The sequence below is a fragment of the Barbus barbus genome (assembly GCF_936440315.1).
Source record: "Barbus barbus genome assembly, chromosome: 8".
Lineage (NCBI taxonomy): Eukaryota > Metazoa > Chordata > Actinopteri > Cypriniformes > Cyprinidae > Barbus > Barbus barbus.
The window spans coordinates 5,384,628-5,405,798 of record NC_136736.1 but is presented as its reverse complement, the minus strand read 5'-3'; the positions used below and the strand labels follow the sequence as shown (position 1 = coordinate 5,405,798).

Below are 21,171 nucleotides of genomic sequence, written 5' to 3'. Positions count from 1 at the left end.
ACAAAATGAAATTTATTTGCTGGTAGACTTCCTCTGTCAGTGGTCACTTTTTATCATACTTTTGTCTTTTAAGTTTGATGATAAAATTCTGTAACTACTTTCAGTGTAAATGTGGGAGGAAAAGCAGTAAGAACAAGTATAAACATTTTTAATCCTAAAAGATTATCTTGGATTTGATCCACTCATGGAATCCTCCAAAATGAGCTGAATGCAGCACCAGAGTGATGTTGTGATGTTCCAGGATAAAAGCGGCTAGAGTGACGTTTGTTGCATTGTTTCATCAAGAAAAGCATTAATCTGTTCAGCTGAGTGCATGTCATTGTCAGCTACTTCTGGAAAATCTGACACATCAGATAAACATTCTGGTTTATCACCGTGACTCACTTGAAGCATCTTTTGTGCCTTGTCTTGTGGAGTCAAAAACAAACACCTGTCTTCCAAAAGACAGAGCGTGTTTCATTGTCAGATTTTTGTATCCTATGTTTTTTTGACATTTTGCAGAATTCCCTTTATAATATTTCTTAGACAGACATATTAAAGAAAGAAGAATGCACTAAGAAAAGTTTATGCTAAAAACATCCACTCCAAGCATGGCCCTTTTTGAAGTAAAGAGATATACTAGAAAACAGTAAGCCTAAGCATGTTTATATATGACCAAAACAGCAATAGAAAATGAGTGTGGAAGAATTTGTGCATATTGAGCAATTTATGTAACTGTGGCTATTTTCAGAATGGAATGTGTCTTACTGTGCACTGCCTGCTATAAAAAAGTATGTGAAACGGTTTGCATTTTGCATGGTTTTGCATTTTGTATTACTAATGTGAAAGTGGGGTCTAAATAGTATATACAAAGTTATTATATAAATAAAATTGCTATTCAAACACTATCAAGAGTGAATACTTTTGTTCCTGATGAAACAGACTTGTGCTGGAGTGGCGATATTCAGAAGTAAAAAAAAAAAGAAAAGAAAGATTGTTTACGAAAGTATGATTCTGATTTTGCTTGTATTTTACAGTTCAATAAACATGAACGGGTCCAACATAATATTGCCAGTTACTTTGTCTGCTTTTTGCTTTGCCAACAAAAATCATTCCAAAGTAGCTGAGATTCATTCCTGAATGGTTTGTTTTTGAACAAATTGATTGAGTGAATGAGTCACTGGCTCACTAATAAAGAGTCACTTGTTTTGTTACTTAAGTGATTTGTTCCTGAATGAATCACTGTTTTTAAATCGATTGAGAGAATAACTAAATGGCTCACTTGTTTTGTTCCTGAAAGAATTAGTGTGCTAGAACAAATCGTTTGAATGAGTTTGAGTGATTTATTGAGTCATATAGACAGTCACTTTTCAAGACCTATACTGGCATAATAATGAAACCTGCAGAAAGAATTGCTGGAAAATCCCCACTAGACTCACTGAAACTAGAATACAATACAAAACTAACACTAATATTGTTGGAGATCAGAACTAATAATTGTATAACTGTAAATAATACACATACACCGCCCAGTATATATTGTGAAAATCGAGTATATGTGCTATTTTTGTTCTGGCAACATATTTGTATCCGTAACCTTTTTGCTCCCTGAGTACTCGTATCCGTCTCTGTGAGCATATAAAACATATGTGCCATATTCAAACCCCAGTCACATCGTCAGTCCTGTAGTTATCCAGCTCTCTGACCTCTCCCCTGGGGTGGCTGCCTCACGAGACGGCTCGTAAAAACCTGCGGATAACTCCTTAGGTGCTCTCTGACCTCCCGCATCATTCACAAAGCTGGAAATACCTCCCCAGAGAGACAGACAGAGAGAGAGAGAGTTGACAGAGGATGACATATTGAGAGATTGAGCAAGAGGATCAAGACATGGAGGAATAGAAGTACAGGAAATCATAAAGCATCATGCCATGCTTTCCAGAAAGATACGGGGAGAATTAGAAGAGACAGATCTGCTGTGATACTGTATAAGTCCTGCATGTGATCGTGAGCTCAATGGGGTTTTAGGTATTTTAGGGCCAAATGTGAATTATAAAATGATGTTTTCACAAAATAATTAAAACTGATTTTAACTATTTAAAACCGATTGCTCTCATGTATAAGAATACAAATCTAAGTACATTAAATATTGCATTTTTTAATTAATTAAAATAATGCATTTAATGACAAAAAAATATATAAGTACATTAAATATTAATGTATATATATACATATATATTACCAGTACCGCCGCTCCCAATACGCAGAGTACGCAGTTTGCATAGGGCACCAACTCCCAGGGGGGGGCACCATCCCATTCCCACATCTGCGCCCGCGACCGTGGCTGAATGGAAAGGATCATAATTGATGGACATCAGTCATCCGGTGCCAACAAAAGAAGAAAAAAAAAAAAAAGTTGAAAATGAAGCCGGTGTGTCACTTTCAGGTCGGCTGCATTCATAATCCTGTGAATTTTTTTTGGGTGTTGAGGTTAATAAAGTGTTTTAATGTCGGTAATAATTTCACCACAACCAACGCATCTTAAAATTCTCTCCGAGTTTCCATGTTCCCTTATGAAAGTTAGCCATTTAAACATGAAAAAATCATGGTTCTTGTAGCCATGGTAACCGCAAATTAGCCATGGTTTTGTTACTTCAAATAATAATATACAAAACAATATTAAGATAATATTTTTTTTTGTGGTTACAAAAACAACAGCCTTTAAAATGACTTAAAATGCATTAGTTATATAAAAACAATGAGGCAACCCAGCAGAAAAAACAAACAAACAAACAATAAAAACATCACAGAAAATTATAATACCCCCTTTGCCTTTACTTGGTGATGTATACCACTTCAGGGCCGTATACGGTTCACACATGAGACTGATGGCAGTCGCATTTAAATGACAATGTGAAGAACAGCACAAAAACATTTCAGCAAAAAATTCGATCTGAGCATTAAGACCTGCAGTGTGAACTAAGTCTTAGTTTAGTCTGGTCTACTCGTTACTCCCGGTGTTCCTGTGTTTATGCCCTGCCTTGTTTGCATTGAAGACTGTTATTTTGAGTTTATCCTCGTCTTGTGTTCCTCGTTCCTCCCTGCTGTGTGCACCGTGACACCCCCAGAATTCTATATTATTTATAACATATATCAATTGTTATAATTATATAACATACCAGAATTATGATCTACCATGTCTTAAAATGCATATTTATCCATTAAATGTCCCATATTTCCAATCGGTGCTCTGTATACAGGTCAGGTTTTATCTAGGGCAGCAAGTTTTCACCGTTTGTCTGCGTTCTCCTGTTTATGCTGTTTTCATCCTTTCAGCTTTAGTTCTAAGATCAGCTTTATGGTCTCTACTGCATTCCAAGTCCTAGATCTGCATCGAAGGGCAGCTCACAACATATCTTTATATGCTGTCAGCCTGACAGTGCTGGGTGAAGGTCTAAAGTAGCTCAGACAGATCTTTAAAGAGCCAAGCACACAACAGTGGAAAACAACAGAATGCTGTTAAGTGAAATGGGGCCCTGGATCGTACGGTTCTCTGGGGTTTTTCCCAGCCCCTCTAATTGACTGGCCAGTAGTGAATCAGCAAATAGTATGAAATATCTGACAAGGACTCAATACCAACCGCAGTAAGCTGCCATGACATGAGAGTCTCAACTATTCACCGGTAAACAAAGAGAGCTTTCCCTACAATGTATTTCAAAGTGACAGAAGAATCACATGTCTCTCGATGCATTGGCTGTTATAGGTACAACAGCTCCTCTTTGGAGATCTCCCCATGAGCTGCATATTTAAAAATGAATGCACTCGTCTTGGAGTCGATTAGCATAACTTCCAGCCGTACCTCACTGAACCTGAAAAAACAAGATCTTGGCCTTCAGACTGGGAAATGCAACTGATATGTTAATTTAACATGTTACATCAGGAAGACCTTCACCAGTGTGCACTTGCATCAGTGAGATTTTCAGATGTTTTTTTTTTCTTATTGTTGCTTCCTTTAGAGTTAGCTTCTTCCTTCCAAGGGTCACATGCAGCTATTGTGCATGCTTGTTTTTTTGTTTATTTATTGTGCCATGAAGATCCATTGTTTATATTTTATTAGTTTAGGGAAATTATTGATATATTTATTTATTTGGTAGTCATAGGCAAGTGAACATGCTCAGTATTTACAGAGAGATAAAGGAAGAATTAGAAGATCCTTTTTTTTCAGGTCAAATATACAATAAAATAAATTAATTACAATTATATTATTTTTTTTTACCTACCTACATACTTAATAAATAAACAGATAAACAGACAAACAAATAAATTAATTAATTAATAAATAGAATTACATTCATTAAATGAGCTTTTTGGAATTTTGGAATCAATTAAAATAATAAATACAGAAATAATTTTAACATTTTTAATTAATAATAATTATTGAATGTATGAATGAACAATGATATTTTGGCTTAAAACTGCTACAGTTCAACCAGCAGTGTATCCCATTTAATTCACCAATTTAGTCTAACAAGGATTTCACTGTCTTCAAAACAAGCCTTTATATGTTTGTTATATATGATTCATTTATTTATTTAGATTTTTGGGTTGTCAGAGGCAAGTGGATATTCTCTATTTCTATATATGTATGGTATCTATATGGGAAAACTACTCAAATATATATATTTTATATATTAATTATTATTTTTTTAATTATATAATACCTCACTTGACTGATAATATCATCATAAATACTATTAGCTTGCCATATATCAAGCAACACCTGTCGAGTGCTGATGTTGTGTAAGTCAGTAAGCAACACTGCATCCCTTTCTGCCAAGGTACTCAGCCGTCTATATCCAACTATTAAAGTTTTCCTTTTCAAACTGTGACATACACATAACATCTCTGGCTGAACCAGTCCATGATTATCAGAGAAAGATGACTTTTGCTTTTAGTGAGAACATTAGCTAGCAAGTTGTTCCGCAGGCAGGGACACGCTGTCAATCAAATGCCATAGCCTTTTCAGTGCGGTAGAATAAAACAGCGTGTTAGAGGCGCCGCAGATCAATAGCTATAACAAGATCGCCCTTAATGGCTGTACAGATTACAAATTATTGACACTAGCATAACCACACATCACACTTCAATTACAGAGCCTGAGATGGCATCACATCCTCTGAGAGCCATCGGAGGGCATGTTTTAATGCATTTACTTGCGTGTCTGATGTAAGTGAATGTGATAGCGGCTGCACTATATGTCTAGACCTATACAGCTAATAAAACGATGCAGAGGTATCAGTTATATCAGGAAGTCCAGAGATAATTGATACACTTAAATCCTTATTTTTAACGTAAATTTTCATTTTTAATCCTTCAGGATTATTGTACGGTTGGAAGATCCAAACATGGCCCATTATAAGATTTCTAACAGAGTCAGTCACTTATTGATTTTTTTATCTGTTGGTATTTGATAGAATCCATGATGTCATGTGTCTAAATAAGATGTCCAGACCCTCCCAAGCAACATGTGGTGATGTAGGCATTGTTTGACAATTTTTCCGACCCCGAGACTCAACTATTTTCTGCAATTCTCCAGTTGTGGTCCTTGAAGAGTCTTTATCCACTCAAACTCTCCTCCTCACCGTGCATTAGGACGATATAGACACACATCGTATTCTAGGCAGTTTCAAAACAATTTATGTTGATTGGAAATTCTTAATTATTGCCCTGATGGTGGAAACGGGAATTTTCACTGCTCCAATTTGTGAAGCTCAATTATCTTTTACTGCACATCAGAAATATATTCTTTGGTTTTTCACATTGTGATGGATGATTAAGGTAATGTGGCCTTTGTTTTCCCTCCTATTTATATTTCTGTGAAACAGGATGCCATGGTTGGATAATTTCATGTTCATAATCACTCTGGAGTACTCAAAATTGTGAATATGAATGGGAATATACTTCAGAGTATACTATACTATTTTACTATATACTATTTTACTCATAAGAATTTCTAGGGGTGCCAATAATTGTGTATAATGTGTATTTGAGAAAAACATTTATTTCATAATGATATTTCCCCCCATTTTAAATTCTTATTATCCAAAGAAAGGTTAGATTTTTGTGATTTTTTTTTTTTTTTTTGCGATTTTTATTTTTTATTTTTTTTAAATAAAAGATCAAAAGGATTAACAATGCAGATTAATTTTCACAGCCTTCTTTGATCATATTTACCAAGGGTGCTGATATTTTTGGCCAGGACTGTATATATATATATTGTCTATTCATAAAAATTGAGTTTTCTTCTCTCACAATTTTGTTTAAATCTCAAAATTCTGTCTCTTTTTTCACACAATATTAACTGACAATTCTTAGAAGAAAAGTTTGCAAGAAAAATAAAAAGTCAGAATTGTGACATTAAAAATTGCAATTACATTTTTTCAATCCATGGCAGCAAAAAAAACAAAACCGAGAAACAGAATTGTGAGATGTAAACTCAGACCTGCAAGAAAAATAAGTTTCTTCTCACATAATAAATAATAATAAATAATAATCTCACATAATCTCACAATTGTTTTTTTTTTTTTTTTTTTTTTTTCTCAGAGTTGTAAGTTTTTTTTATCTCACAATTAAGAGTTTAAATCTTGCGATTCTGAGAATGTCTCAAAATTGTGAGAAGAAAAGTCTGAATTGTGAGATAAAGGTCACAATTACTTATTTATTTATGTTTATTTGTTTGAAATGGTCTTCCATATTTACTTGCAAATTCTTTGTAATTAAATTTGAAATTTACCATGAATTTCTGAGTGAAAATATATATTTTTTATTTATTTATTCATTCATTCATTTATTCATTCATTGTATAACAGAGCCATAAATGATATGTGTTAACATAATTTTAGTTTATAAAAAATTGCTACTTATCATTCCTGCTTTGTTGCCATGACAACGTAATGCCTAAAACCCATGAAACAACTGTAAAACTAATGCCAGGTTTTAACAGTAGAGCTAATGTAGGTGTTTTCGTAAAAAAAAAAAAAAAACGGCTTCACATTTCTGCTTTTAAATCTGTCAAAAATTGGCCCTATTCACTTCCATTGTTAGTGCCTCACTGCATTCTTGATTTTTGTGTTTTAAAAGACAAATCTATTAATTTTTATGGTTATCAACATGCTGCCAATTGAACGTAACTTGTATTGAACCAAGAATATCCCTTATTTAGAATAAGCCGCATATTGGTGATCAAGACAGCAGCAGTCAGTGAGGCACGCAGTAATAGTCGCAGTGGCAAAGCTGTGCTTGTGTTAACTAATAAGCAACAGATAAAAATAAACTTGAGAAGTTGTTGCATCTGTGAAGTTTTCCAAATATTTTTTTTTTCTTCCGTGCTTGCTGTGGAGGATGCAGATGAAAAAGACAGGTGGATGATAACGTACGCCTGTTGAATCCTTGACGAATGCAGCCACACACCTGCAACTCGATTGCACCCTGAAATAAAAGAGTCACAGCTAGAATTAAAGTTATATTAGGGTTCCCTATGAAGTGCCATCGCTTTATGAAAAAAAACTGGCAGGAGACAGATGGAACAACACTTTGGTTGGACTGAGAAACTGTGTGCTTGTGTTTTGAGCTTAGCAGATGGTGCATTGTGGGTAAAATGCAGCAAAAACGAAAGGCGTTAGAGGATGTAGTAGAAACATTGATAAATAAGTGGGTTCTTTAGCGATTTAAAATCAATTGGGCTCTTTGGGTATAATGTCTATTTGGAGTGTGTGATTTCTGCACTTGTTAAATGTTTTTAACAAGATCCAAGATCCAAGATGGCGGCGCGAACACATCGCGAGGCTCAGCGTCTTACCAGATTTAGGAAAATAGTGTTAATTTACCTGGTTATTTCACTCGTGTTCGCGCGATTCAGTTATGCGAACTACAGCTATAGTAAACAGTCACTTTTGGACATCAACAAACAGTGTTCCAACATAGTTTTAGATCATCCTTTCGACTTCAGCGAACTCCCGCCGGAGCTACTGAGATCACCGCGGACAAGCGGATCACTCGTACCGACCGGAAGTGCTCGGCGTCGGCGTCGAGACCGTAAACAAAGACGGGGAAAGCGTGGAGGGCTGCGTGCTAAGCTAAGGCTAAACCCACATCGACCAGCTCTGCCCAGCATCTTCCTTGCCAATGTACGGTCTCTGTTGAACAAGATGGACGAACTAAAGATCTGGACCCTCACACAGAAATGGCTTATGGACTGTAATGTTATGTTCTTCACTGAAACATGGCTCTGCAACGATGTTCCAAACAGCGTGGTGCATTTGGATGGACGCTCTCTCTTCAGGGCTGACAGAGTAGCAGCAACCTCTGGTAAAAACAAGGGTGGCGGAGTATGCATTTATGTAAATAAATCATGGTGCAAAGACTCTGTCATTGTTGATACCTACTGCTCTGCTGAGCTGGAGTTCCTGATTATCAAGTGCAGGCCTTTCTATCTACCACGTGAGTTCACTTGCATTGTTGCTGCTGCAGTTTATGTACCTCCGGACGCTAATGCTAACGTGGCTATGAAAGAACTTTGTGCTGCTATTAGCAAATTACAAACCCTGCACCCGGATGGAGCCTTTATCGTTGCTGGGGACTTCAATCACTGCACTTTTAGATCTGTTCTCCCTAAATTTCATCAAAATGTCTCCTGCACTACAAGGGGACATAAAACATTGGACCACGTTTACACTAATGTGAGTGATGCCTACAAAGTCACACCCCTCCCCCACCTGGGTCAGTCTGATCACCTCTCTTTGTTCCTGCTCCCCAAGTATACCCCAGTCATCAAACGTGTGAAACCTACAACAAGGACTGTTAAAATCTGGCTGGAAGGTGCTGACTCCACTCTTCAACATAAATTCCAGCACACAGACTGGAGTGAGTTTGCTGTCCAGGCCACCACAAACTCTCAGATTAACATTGACATTTATACCAACTCTGTCATGGAGCACATCAACAGCTGTGTGAGCAGAGTGACCACACACAAAAAAATAAAAATTTTCCCCAATCAGAAGCCCTGGATGAACAGAGAGATTCGCCTCCTGCTCAAAGCAAGAGATGCAGCCTTCAGGTCTGGAGACCAGGAGGCTTACAGCTCAGCCAGAGCCAACCTGAGGAAGGGTATCCGCCAGGCCAAACTCACACACAAACAGAAGATTGAAGAACACTTCAATTCTTCAGACCCCCGACGTATGTGGCAAGGCATACAATCTATCACAGATTACAAACCACCTAACTCTGTGCCCCCCTCCAGCTCTGCCTCCCTCCCAGACGAGCTCAATCACTTTTATGCTCGTTTTGATCAAAATAATAAGGAGATCTCACTCAAAGCTGAGCATCAACCCAGTGAACTGCCTCTCACTCTCTCCACATCAGATGTTTACTCCACTCTGTGCAAGGTGAATGCACGGAAGGCAGCTGGCCCTGACGGAATACCTGGTCGTGTGCTTAAAGCCTGTGCGGAGCAGCTAGCTGGGGTCTTCACGGACATTTTCAATCTGTCCCTGGCCCAAACAACTGTCCCCACTATCTTCAAAACCTCCACCATCGTACCAGTACCGAAACATTCCACTGCCTCGGTCCCTAACGACTTCCGTCCTGTTGCACTCACCCCCATCATTGCCAAGTGTTTTGAGAAACTGGTTGCATCCCACTTAAAATCCTGTCTCCCTGCTACACTGGACCCATTCCAATTTGCCTATCGCCACAATAGGTCAACAGAGGACGCCATCTCAACAGCGCTTCACTCTGCCCTCACCCACCTGGACAGTCAAAACACACATGTGAGAATGCTGTTCATAGACTTCAGTTCTGCATTTAATACAGTAATCCCCTCCAAGCTGATCTCCAAGCTCAGCCAGCTTGGAATCAGCACACCCATCTGCAATTGGATTCTAGATTTTCTGACTAACAGACCTCATTCCGTCAAGTTAGATAACCTCTCCTCCTCCATCATCACCCTGAACACCGGCGTGCCACAGGGCTGCGTACTGAGCCCTCTCCTGTACTCCCTCTTCACCCATGACTGTGTTCCTGTTTATGGCTCCAACACCATAATTAAATTTGCAGATGACACCACGGTGGTAGGTCTGATCAAGGATGACGATGAATCAGCCTACAGGGATGAGGTGCAGCACCTGGCTGTGTGGTGTGCCACCAACAATCTACAGCTAAACACCCAGAAGACAAAGGAGATCATTGTGGACTTCAGGCGGACTAGGAGTCATGCACACACACCCATCTACATCAACGGAGCTGAAGTGGAGCGTGTGTCGAGTTTCAAGTTCCTTGGCATCCACATCTCTGATGACCTCACCTGGTCCCATAACACCTCTACTCTGGTCAAAAAGGCACAGCAGCGCCTTTACTTCTTAAGGAGCCTTAAGAAAGTTCACCTGAATCCCAGGATCCTTGTGGAATTCTACCGCTGTACCATTGAGAGCATACTCACGAACTGCATCTCAGTATGGTACAGCAATTGCTCCGCATCTGACCGCAAAGCACTCCAGCGGGTGGTGAAAACTGCTCAACGGATCACCGGCACCCAGTTAACTTCCATTGAGAACATTTATCATAAGCGCTGTCTGGGCAGGGCAAGAAACATCATCAAGGATGCCTCTCACCCTAACCATGGACTTTTCACCCTCCTTCCATCCGGCAGGCGTTACAGGTGCCTACGCTCTCGCACTAGTAGGCTCAGGAAGAGCTTCTTCCCCGAGGCTGTGACACTTCTGAACGCCACACCACCAATCTAACCTGCACCTGCTTATTACTGCACTGGTCACAGTACTTTACACACATGCATTTGCACTACTCTTATTTTGCACAGACTGTACAAGTTATCACACTATAAACTGTATAAAGTTGTTACTACACAAAGCACAGTAAAATATTTCTATAAAATATTGCACTACTGCTATTTTGCATAGAATACATTGTCCTATCAATATTTTGCACACTCATCCAGCTGTATTTATTTATTACCACTGTTCTCACGTTTCTGCTGTTCATAATGTATATAATCCTACATTGCTCTGTTCATAATGTACATACAATCCCTACATTGCATTCCTATTTATATTCTGTATATACTCTGCTCAATACTGTACAATACTGTATATAGCAATTCCACTGTACATTCTGTAAATCATATCTTCATTTACTCTGCACTTATATGTATATAAAACACTATATTCTTGCACTTCTGGTTAGATGCTAACTGCATTTCATTAGCTCTGTACTTGTACTCTGCATAAATGACAATAAAGTTGAATCTAATCTAATCTAATCTAATGTTTTATGGAAAATCTATTTATTTTGTGTCAGTTTTCCTATTTAAATTGCATCCCTTAAAATCGTTCATGGTTGCTCAGATTCAGGAGAAATTTGCAGTGTGCACGCTACAGCATTAGGCTAATGCAGCACTTGTAAGATTTTATAATTGCGTGTAATTTAGGGTGGCATGATTGGGGTTTAAAATGGTAAGTTGTATTTTATTAAGAAAAACATGAGTGAAAAATATCAGTTATTCAGCTCATTCATATCCACTGCAGTGAGGCTTATTTTCAAACATATTTAAGTAAGGATATATAAGAAAGCATATTTGTGATGAAGATGGGCCACTCTTGCCCTTGCTAGATACTTTTCTGCCTTCCAAGAGTATTTAGAATTCAGATCTCCAGTGGGCACGTTGTTTTTTCATCTGTGCACTGACCTTTTGTTATTATTATTTATTTTTTATCTGACCAGTTCTCTTAAAGGTGGGAGCTGTCATTTAGCCTTTGTCATCTTGGATAATAACTGCTAGAAAGGTGTACGTGTTAGGCAGAGAGAGAACGAGAGTGGGGAACATGCTGTGAGGCATACTAAGAAAATCAAAAAAGTAAAGCTAGATGAAAAATCTAGACTGGTCGTGACCGTTTACCGTGTTTTCTAATGCAATTATGAAATCAGTAAGAAATGCCTTCAGGTTCTAATTGATTCAGTATTGCCTTTTAATAGGGAGTAGACCAAGCCACCTTTTAGCCCTAAGATTACGCAACAGTGAAAAGTTTGCTAATATTTCAGCAGTGAAATACCAATCTGGGCTCATTATGACAGACCCAAAAGACATTAATATCACCATAATGATGGTGACCCTGACACTTTTGCATTTTTTCTGTCCAACCTTGATTTACCTAGGTTGTCAGATTCGGAATACCTGGCTGAACCGATCTCTCTTCAGGAGCTGGAGTCAGCAATTCGATCTATGAACAAGGGGAAATCCCCAGGCATATATGGCATTCCAATCGAGTTGTATTCTACTTTTTGGTCGGATTTAGGCCCCATCATGTTAGATATGATACATTTTTCAGTTACTCAAGGCTCATTTCACCCATCCATTAATATAGCTGTTATTTCTCTCTTGTTAAAAAAAGATAAAGATCCGTCTTCCTGTTCTAGTTGGGCAGTATTATCTCTAGATGCAATGAAAGCTTTTGACCAGCTAGAATGGAACTATTTATGGATGGTTCTACAGCATCTGGGTCTAGGATCGAGTTTCATAAATATGATAAAAGTTCTGTATGCCAATCCAGCAGCCACTGTTCTCACAGGTGCTGTTCACTCTAATCCATTCTTTATACATTGAGGTACTCGTCAGGGTTGCCCGCTGTCTCCTCTGTTATTTGCCCTATCCTTGGAATCCTTAACTCAAGCGGTCCGACAATCTGAAACTATTTCTCCCATAAATATACGGAATACTCATCATTATATTTCTTTGTTTGCTGATGATATCTTATTGTTTTTGGAGAAGCCGTCACATTATATTCCTCATGTGCTGAATTTATTTGACCATATTGGATCTCTCTCAGGGTTTAAAATTAATTGGAGTAAGTCATGTTTAATTTCCCTTTGTCCCTTTCTGTATCTATTCCATTGGTTCAAAACTTTACGTACTTGGGGATAGATGTTTCTCCTTCCCTGCAGGAAATCGTCTCAAAAAACTATAATGGTATTTCTAGCCAAAGTATCCTCAGATTTTGACAATTGGTCTCGTCTTCCTACTTCTTTTCAGGCCCGTATATCGGTGATTAAAATGAATGTTCTCCCACGTATCAATTTCTTTTCTTCCACGATTCCTCTCGCTCCACCGGTTGGCTACTGGAATAAACTAGATGCATGTGTTTCACAGTATATATGGGATGGGAAACGTCCTCGTATTAAACTGACTAGTACCTTACAACGATGTAGATTACATGGAGGTCTTTCTTTCCCTAATTTTAGACTGTATGCTCAAGCCTTTTCCATCCGCCCTTTAGCAGTTTGGTTTGAACCTGACGCTTCTGTGTCTTGGAGAGCAACTGAGGAATCTATTGTTTATCCGTATAAATGGATGCATCTTGTTTTTTCGGGAGTTCCACTTAGGCAGTGTAAATCTCGGTTTGGTCCCATTGTAACCCATCTCCTCTCCACATGGAGGGATGTTGAAAGACGTTCACAACTAGTTACAAAATGGCATAGGCATTCGCCTATTTTCCACAATAATAACCTTTTGTCAGGCAGTGCTCCATTTCATTGTCTGCAATGGACTCATAGTAAAGTAAACACTCTGGGAGATATCTATGATGGTAGTGGTTTAAAATCCTTCCAGAATCTTGAAACTCAATATAATCTCCCAGGCGCCTCCTTTTTTATGTATTTGTGCATTAGATCGGCCCTGCGGGCATATGGGGTGCTTTGGAACTCTCAACTGCCCGTTCACCCTTTGCGCAAAATAATCTTTCCTTCTGAGGAATCTCCCTCCTCTGCTTCAGTCATCTATCTCTTTCTTCTTGAGCATTCATACTAGGGGTGGGCGATATGGGAAAAATATCATATCACGATTTTTTATAGAAATATCACGATTCACGATTTTTATCACGATTCTTTGTTAGTTTTACTATTTTGGTTTTACAAGTTGTCTGAGCATTACAGCCAAACTAGAAAGACAAAGATGCATGGCAGATATTTAGGCCAAAGTGGGCGAAGATAAAAAAAATCTTTGTCATTATTTTATTTTTCTTATTAAAAAATAAGAACAAAGATACACATTACAAATACACATAATATACAAATAAAACAAACAGTGCTTTATTTCCAGGTACAATAGGTGTATTTAGCAGAGCATTCAATGAAATTGAATGAACAAATATAAAAATAAAACACTAGATAGACTGATTCCTAAAGCAACTGTATTAAAGTTTTTCAGTCAAGAATAATGAGTGATTTTTCTATTTTGCGTTTTGTTGTTTTGTTAATGTTAAATGAATAGTTCCCCCACAAATTAATATTCTGTCATCTGTCTGTCAATTCTGTCATAATGTTGTATTTTTATATCATCATTTACTCAAAAGTTGTTTTAAACCGGAATGAGTTTCTTTCTTGTGCTGAACATTTATAAATGCTATTTTGAAGAAGGTGGAAAACCAAACAGTTGCTGGTCCTCAGTGACTTCCATAGGATTTTTCTTTCCTACTATCAAAGTCAATGTGGACCAGCAACTGTTTGGTTTTCCACTGAGTAAATAATGACAGAAATTAAATTTTAGGGTGAACTATCCCTTTAATGACAGTCGACAGCACGTTTAGTGTCCTGTCCCTTTAAGAGCTGCACGCATCTAATATACAGTACAGGCACGCATCCGTTTCTCTCTTAACTATTTACTTTCATTTTAGAGATAACCAACTCAGTCTGTATGTAAACCTTGTGTGTTTTGACAGTATTAGCGCAAAATATAACTTAGTTGAGTAATCAGGCGCTGTTAGACAGGCGTTTTAGTGCGCGTGCTTCAGGTGTATGTGCTCAGAACAAGCGCACGTCAGACCAGCGCGCGAATTAAACATTTAACCAGCAAGGCTTGTATGCAAATAATGTACTTTTGCGATCGCGAATAAGTGCAGTGTCCTGTCAGAGTAACTCTACTGCTGTATGTCGTGTTGTACAGTATATAGAGACGGCGGCGCCAGAACTGTATTTGACAATGTGCGCGGTAGCGCGATACTACGATATTTCTTAAAAAGCAGATCGTGGAGACATTTTTATCGTCCACGATCAAAAATCGTCATATCGCACACCCCTAATTCATACAAACCTTTATCTATTACAACTGTTTGGGGTAAGGATCTTAATGAGGATGTGCATGCTTTATTTTCCGATCAGGTATGGGTTATGTTTAAATTGTCTTCTAAAAACCCTAATCACCAAATGATTCATTGGAAATTGCAGCATAGTGTTTACTTGACTCCAATGAAACATTTTTATATGAATCTGTCGTCTTCTCCTAAGTGTAATCTCTGTTCCCAAGGAGTTTTAGGCACGTTTTTGCATTTTTTTTTCAGCGTGCCCCTCTCTCTCACCTTTTTGGACTCAGCTCTCACTGGACCTATCATATTTGTTGGGTACTGAGATATGTTTGACTCTGCGCCATTTTTTCATGAATGACTTTTGGGACTTCAGCTTGTCCGTCCAACAAAGATCTTTACTGTTAGCTGCTCTCACAGTAGCAAAAAAATTGCTGGTCAACCGTTGGAATCCTCCTCACACAATGGACAGACGAACCTGGACTGTTGTTAACAAAACAAAAATTGCGACACAATTCTATTCCAATTTTCTCTCACAATTCTAACTTTTTTTTCTCGCAATTACGAGTTCACATTTTGCAATTCTGACGTTTTTCTCAGAATTTTGTTTTATAAAGTTGCAATTCTGACAATTTTTTTTTTTTTTGTATGTGCCGACTTAAATGTAGTTCTTAATTATTTCTTAATTCTTAAACTTTTAATTCAGCTGCTGCCATTGTAACTTTGAAATGTTTTCTTTCTTTTAACACCTTGTCAGAATCATCACTTTCCTGAAGCCGTAGGGTGTCCGTGACCTGTGGGACCCCTTAAGCCCACAGTGACAGTCTTTTGGTGGTGTATTGCTCGCATGCGTCCTATTCAACCTCTGTCACCTTTACTTTCTCACGCTTCCTGTATTATTCCTACGTTTTGCCTACATTTCTGACCCTGTCATTGCAGTTTGCCATCAAAGACCACACAGGGGCTGTAGACAAGGCTGACATTTACTTGCGCAAACAGGAGCAGCTTAGTGTCGCCACTCTGTTCCCACAGTACGTCCGTACAGACGACAAAATGAAGACTCCCTAAGTGTAAAACAAATACCTCTCAATTTGCACACCTTTTACAGCAGTATGCAAGTAGTTTCCATGGTTTTAAAGGGATAGCTCACCCAAAAATGACAATTCTGTTCTCGTTTACTCAACTTCATGAAATTCATGATTGTATTTTCTCTGGAAAAGAAATAGAAGAATGTTGGTAACCAAACTGTTTCAGTTAACTTTCATTATAAGGATAAAAATACAATTGAAGTCAACGAGGACCAAAACTCCTTGGTTCACTTTTTTTTGGGGGGGGGGGGGGGGGGCGACTCTCCCTTTGCAACTCTGTTTTAATTAATGTTCCCCCAAAACATGTAGATGGATGATATACATATTCAATCAAACAATGTTACTTAAAAACTAACAAACTGCAGATGAATTAATCAGCATTACAGTATTGCGTTAATGTTATTCCAATGTGATTCCTACAGCACTAGAGGTAGTATTTTTTATTTTTTTAAGTTTTCTAACAGTTTTATTTATGATATCGGTTAAAAATGGATAAAAGGGAAAGATTATTCTTAACTAGGAACAGTGACATGCATATACGTCTAGCTTAGGCCACCCAAGCAAATTACGTTTAAAGTTATTGCTGTACTTAAAGGTCACTTTCTTAAGGGATAGTTATAATCCATTGAAGTGCTTGCTCAGCGTCTGGGAACCATCCAGCGGCAAGGTACACACTTCAACCATGAGAAGTCTTTTAAGAAGTGGACTGGAAGGGCTTGTTGGAGCTAAGAAAGCGCTCTTGCAGAAAGCCAGCTAGCTGAAGAGATAACAGTAGCTATGCGAAAGTCCATGAAGCGCAGTGTGACAACCAGTGACAAAGTCCTGTAGAGGACAAATCTGAAAATTTCTGATTCACAAAGACAGCGGTATGTCAAAAGAAGAGTTGCTGAGACGCATGCCAATGTCTGCAGTCTTGTGTGAAGCTTGTGGCGTATTTCTCTTGCTTTGGAGATGCAGCAGTCATTGGTGAAATCACTAAATGTGGAATTTCATCATGCCTTACTATTCTTTGAAAGTGTTTTGTTTTGAGAGAAGTCACTGATGGCAAAAGCTTCATTTTTTTGCAACATAAGCTCCAACAGTAATGTTATGTTTGTAATTAAGATCTACTCTGCGTGAACGTTACCAGCCACATGCTGTCTCATACCAAATATATCTAAAGCTGTGTGTGATTGATTGAATAAATAGAAAAAAAACCCAAAAAAACTACACATATAGGAAACATGGAGGAGAAAATGGTGCTTTCCAGAGTGTGTAAAACATTTGGGGTCAGCAAAGACTTTTTATTATTTTATATATTTATTTTTAAATAATAATTTTCAGCATTATTACCCCAGTCTTCAGTGTAACATGATGTTTCAGAAATGTTCTGCTCAAGAAACATTTCATATTATTATCAATAATGAAAATGTTTGTAGAAACTGTGACCTTGACCCTAAGTTTTTGCAAGACAGTTTATATATTACATATTTAAATAAGAGTTTATGGGTCTTGAAAAAATCTTAATAGGCCCTTCAACAAATGAAGGCCTTAAAAAGTCTTAAATTCATAAAGAGATGGCATTAAATGTTCCAGTACAAACATCTTAAAATGCTTAAATCAGTAAAAATCAAACAAAATTAAGTAGGGTTGTTTAAAATAAGAATAAAATATCTGTAAGTGGTGAATGCAAACTTGTTTTCCCTTTGAATGAAGTAGATTTTTTGCAAACCCATTCGATATTTGTTCTAGTTTTGTTATAAACTCGCTTAATTTTGATCAACTTTTAGGAAACAACTCTTGATCAATTTCATGAAATGAGATTCTTATCCTTATTTCATGTAATTTTATTTCTCAAGTAAATGTATCGATGTATTTGCACTGGAAAACAAGACAAAATACGGAGGAAGAACATTTTTTGCAGTGTGATCAGAATGTACAGTAAAAATTATTTTCATATTCTATAAAGTATTTGGAAGCAGAGCTACTGAAACCTTTAGTTATTTATTTTTTATTTTTTTCTCTTCAAACTTTGAAGCAGTGATAATAGAGAATGGCATATTGTTCCATTCATTTTCTTCACTTGATCTTAAAAATGTCTTCAATCATCTTAAATTTACCCTCATATATCCTGCAGAAACTTTGTATATATATATTGTTTTATTTTATTAACATTTTTAAAGTATGCATTATTTGATTTACAAAATAATGTTAATATATTATGTATCGTATGAAACTGTGTTCTTGTGTATGGTTCACAATGTGGACACCAGTACAATTCACAAATGCATGAATGCAAAAAAAAAATTTGAATATCATAGTATAATGCATTTCTAGTTGCCACTTGTCTCCACAGAAATTGCTGCTCACATTCTCAGCATCTCTTGCAGCGCATCTGCAACAGACAGACACAATGACAACATTAGAGCTGGCACCTTCTCCTCCTGAGTCGTTACCTAGCTACAGTGGTAAAGAGCTGCCATTAGTACTCACGGATGCAAAAGTACAGCCGTTCACAACCAAATGTTACTATGTGACAAGAGACCTGCGGAGGTGGAGGGAAGGGGAACTTGAATTCAGACCAAGTTTGAAACCAGCCTATACCACTATGTACTGTAAGTGAAAGGGTGATCAAAAACCTGTACATTTAGTGTGGCGTATCGTCATTTACTAATTGGGCCGTGAAATTAAAAGGCCTTCTGCGTAAAAAACGTGTGGTGGTCAGAGAGGCAGAGGAGGATCTATACTTATAGGATTTATAGTTCTAAAGTATATTGCTGCCAGCCAGCGGTGTGTGATTTTGTCCATCTCCCCGTCTACATTTCCACTCCCTGCTATTCCGCTAATGACCGTAACTCGTCACCAGCTTCATTAATTCGGAATGCACCGCATGTGAGTTTCACACCGAAACCTATTTACTGGCTGGCAATAAGCTATGGGGAAAATGGGCAGGTTCATTTCATTGTATTCCCTCAGAAGTAGTAGGAGCTGTGGGGAAAGTGTTGGTGATGTAACTGGAACATCTGGCCTTTATTATGTTTTCATCACCTTTTACTACAAATTATTTTGGTGCTGAGATTTCCAACAAACACCTAGCTTTTGGATGCAGGTTGTACTTTTGATTTTATTGCCAGAATTCCATGAATTACAGTACAGTATTGAGTACAGCAATGAGACCTATTAGACATAAGAAATAGCTATTATATCCATATCTAGTAATTAAATGCCATTTATGTCCCCGGTTTTGGTACAAGGTTGCAAAAAGCATAAATGACTAGATTTTTGTTGGTCAACATTTTATCTAGGAAAAATATAATTCAGACAGATATATATATATATATATATATATATATATATATATATATATATATATATATATATATATATATATATATATGCCATGGACAGTTCTTTTATGTTTAGTTTTTTGCATTGTTCTTCTGTGGTAAAGACATTGTCACCTTGGCATAAGACATTTATTTATAGACACAATTATTTCACAGAACAAGGTGTAACAAGAAACTGTGACGATTTCTTGGAATAGCTACTAATGAGCTGCATATCTTTACCTGCATAAGCTTACTGTAATGATGTACAAGAGAAAGTAACTAAAATATCTCAAAACCAAACAAACAAACATAAAATGTCCTTCAGCAGCATATTCCAGCAAGGCAAACATTTCTGTAGCAACTTTTATCATGCATCAGCAAAATCATGTTTGAGATATAAACTCACATTCACACTCATTCTTAGAACAAATCAGTCTTTCCCCCCTCAGAATTGGACTTTATAATTCGTAATTGCAAGTTTAAAAATAATTATATAAAATCAGAATTGGGAGATGCAAACACATTTGCGAGAAAAAGTTTGAATTGCAAGTTTTTATCTCACAATTCTGAGCGTTTGTATTACGCAATTCTGATAACTCCGAATTACAAGATACAAACTTGCAATTTCAAGAAAAACTAAAAATCAGAACTGTGAGATCAAAAATTCAAAATTACCCTTTTTTATTTTTTATTCAGTGGCAGAAACTGGCTTCCGTAGAAAAGTGATTTCTTTGCATGTTTGAAAAGTTTTGCATTCAGACATCATCATTCACACAAATCAGTGAAAACTACTAAAAACACTGTATTATGCATCATTTGTGTAGCTTACATGGAGGCTATAACGGTATCATTTACAGAAACTTGCACTTTGAAAACTGTTTTCAAAAGTTTGCGTTTTCAGGCATTTTCAAAACACCATTGTCCTGTAAATAAATGGCCAAAACGCATAGTAAGCTTTCTGTTTTTAGCTAAAAACGGTGTTATGTATACACCCACGAGTGTAATGTTTTGCACAGGTTTTTGTGAGGGTCTTTTTGAGGGGTAGGGGGCTGGTTAGGCCATAATATCATTCATCTAATAAAAACAATGAAAGTCTATGAAATGTACTCACTAAACAAATGTGTGTGTTTTAAACCTCACTGTAGAGATGCCTAGGGGTTTTGACTGGAACTAGGTGGTGACATTCTGCCCAGGCATGTAATTTGAAGACTGTCTGTAAGAAAATCCTGAGTGTATTCAACGGTTCGGCTTGTTTGGATTTACTGGACATAATGTTTATTCCAGACATTTTCGCGAGATCACATTGAACAGATGCTGCTACACCTGGATAAGCTTGACCTGACAGATGCCCATAGGATTATAGGTATTAGCTTTCAGAGGGAGTGGGTGCGAAATGGAATGTTTGGTTGTAAAAATTGATGTCTCCTAAGTTATTATCAGCTGTAGGCGAGGATTAGTTTAAGCAGATGGATGCTACTTGTAAGTATGTGACACAGATACGGCGGTGATTTACATACTGCTTTGCTGTTCAAGCATCATATTTACAGACCGTGATTGGTTTTTCCTCCAGCTCTACCTAGAAAATAATTAATTATGCATTTGTCAGGTTTAGCAACATGTGAGGCAACAAAACAAAGCAGAACAAAAAAACATCTT

The 21,171-nt window shown here is 37.4% G+C and overlaps 1 protein-coding gene across 1 annotated transcript in view; it reads left to right on the top strand.

The window, feature by feature from the left end:
* LOC306873764 (VPS10 domain-containing receptor SorCS3-like) overlaps positions 1-21,171 on the top strand; it is a gene marked incomplete at its 3' end in the record, with an annotated part of 216,402 nt that overhangs the window by 136,663 nt on the left and 58,568 nt on the right. The window lies entirely within an intron of this gene.